Below are 2,479 nucleotides of genomic sequence, written 5' to 3' on the forward strand. Positions count from 1 at the left end.
TTCCATTACTTCCTAAATAAAGAGCAGACATGATAGCAGGAGCTTTAGTAGCTATTTTGGATCCTACACTGACCTGAGGATGGAAGTCAAGGGCTCAACATGGTGAAGAACAAAGATCGAACAAACCCAATCTCTGATAACCACGGAGATAATATACCAGCTCTGGACTATCTCCAATAGACCTTCTTCTCCTCTTCCTCCACCACCACTACCACATCCTCCTCCTCCTCCTCCACCTCCACCTGCCCTACTCCTCCTCCTCCTCCTAAGCTATAGGAGTGAGTTAACAAAGATCATTTCAAGTATTGTATTTGGATGGGCAGGTGTTACAGACAGACAGATGCCAGTAATATTCCGTAACTAGGGAAAAGTAAGCAGGTCTTTTTTTTCAAGGCAGGTGCCTGCCTGTTGCCTCCTGCAGTTCCCATAAGGCCTTCCTGACCCTTAACATGTCCCTCACCTCCTATCAGTGATGACTGGCACAGAGCTGCCCTGGCATTCATTGCCGTGACTCTTGGGTACTCTGCCATCCTGTTGTCCTAAGGATTCTGGAATCAAGATAAAAATCGCCATGGACTTTCATTAGTTTCGAGGCCAGAGCTAACAGAAGTAGCCTGTTTTTTTTACCAAGATAAGCTTGACCACCATATGGGTGTTAATTACAGATCAATGTTAGTTCATTGATTTAAAATCATGGCATTTGAATATATCCATATTTTCTGCTGGTCCTACCCAGTGCTCCTTCTGTGCCTGAGTAGACTTGTTTAATGTCTTCTATAATGCTGAAAATAAATCTTTAAAGTAGCTCATTTGGGAAAATAGAAATGTTGAGATTGATAGGAAATTATGATTGCACTCTGGTGATTACTCAGTTTTTAAAATAATAGTGAAAGGGGAAATTTCAAAATTATCCATGTATTAAACCATATGTATCCAAACTAAACACATACTACTTAATTCTTTAAAAGGATTGGGCTCTAGTAAGACAAAAATAAAGCCAGCTAAATGGTTTCTTTATATCAACTGGGTACAAACACTTTCTCAGATTTGCATGGTATTAACTGAAATTCTTATGGAAGAAAATGTCCAGATTGGTGGAGTTGTATGAAAAACATCATAATTCTGACAGTGTGTTTTGTCCGTATTTGTTCCTTTATGTATTACTAAACATGTAGAAGTGGATGAAAATGAAGTGTACAAGGATTACTGATTTTATAATAAGTCAATTGCATATCTTATCTGACTAAGCAAAGTCAGGATAGTGCACCTCATAGAATTGAATGAAAATGCTCCCCAAGAGCAGGCACTTTGATTTGTGTCTTCAGCATCCAGAACAGTTTCTGGCATATAGTAGTAAATAGAAATAATTATTTCTTGAACTAATAAATGGATGGATAGTGAAATCAGTTATACTTTGAAATGTCTCATAGAAGATCATAGGAGGGCTGTGGAAGCCTGAAGCAAGGATGGCTAATGAGATAGCTGATGAACATACAGAATACAAGGAACTGAAATGAGCATCAAGAAGGTTTGTTTTTTTAAGATTAAAATCCCTGGCCGGGCACAGTGGCTCACACCTGTAATCCCAGCACTTTGGGAGGCCAAGGTGGGCAGACCATGAGGTCAGAGGATTGAGATCATCCCGGGTAACACGGTGAAATCCCGTCTCTACTAAGAATACAAAAAATTAGCCAGGTGCGGTGGCACGCAGCTGTAGTCCCAGCTACTGGGGAGGCTGAGGCAGGAGAATCAGTTGAAGCCGGGAGGTGGAGGTTGCAGCGAGCCGAGATCACACCACTATACTCCAGCCTGGGTGACAGAGCAAGACTGTGTCTCAAAAAAACCTAAAAGCCCTGCCACCAAAGGAATGTCCCTTAAATATTTCTGAAAGAAAGATATATTCAAGCAAGGGTAAAAAAGTCCTTTAATCAAGAGATGCTCGAGTCACCTTGATTAATCGAATCCTGTAGATAGAGCTTGCTTTATTTTCTTTTTTTTTAAGGCCCTGTCTTTTACATCCAAGTGATTTTTTAAGGTTGAAGGCAGGTTTTTCCCCTGTCTAGGCAGGAGATCTCACTGCTGTAATCTCACAACTGGAATCCCAGCAATGTCCTTTAGCGTTTCCTTTGGCAGGGATCAAGTTCCTTCTTGCCATTCTACCCACTCATGATACAACTTCCAGCAACATCAGCTATTTATGATTCCTGTCATCTTGAAGAATACCCACTTCTGGCCAAGTATGTTGTGAGAAAATGCTACAGAAGTGATCCTTATTTATTTGTTTTTCCATAATCTGAATTGACTTTGATCCACTTTCGTGAAGGTTTCCTCTTTCCCCCAAGCAGTCGTGGGTAGTTCTACCAGGTTTCTGTTGTACATTGAACATGTATCCTTTGTGACAATTAGTATATTACAGCATAATTGATGGGTTACTCAGGGTTCTCTAGAGGAACAGAATTAATAGGATAGATATATATAT

The sequence above is a fragment of the Cebus imitator genome, unplaced genomic scaffold (genome assembly GCF_001604975.1).
Source record: "Cebus imitator isolate Cc_AM_T3 unplaced genomic scaffold, Cebus_imitator-1.0 Scaffold150, whole genome shotgun sequence".
Classification (NCBI taxonomy): domain Eukaryota; kingdom Metazoa; phylum Chordata; class Mammalia; order Primates; family Cebidae; genus Cebus; species Cebus imitator.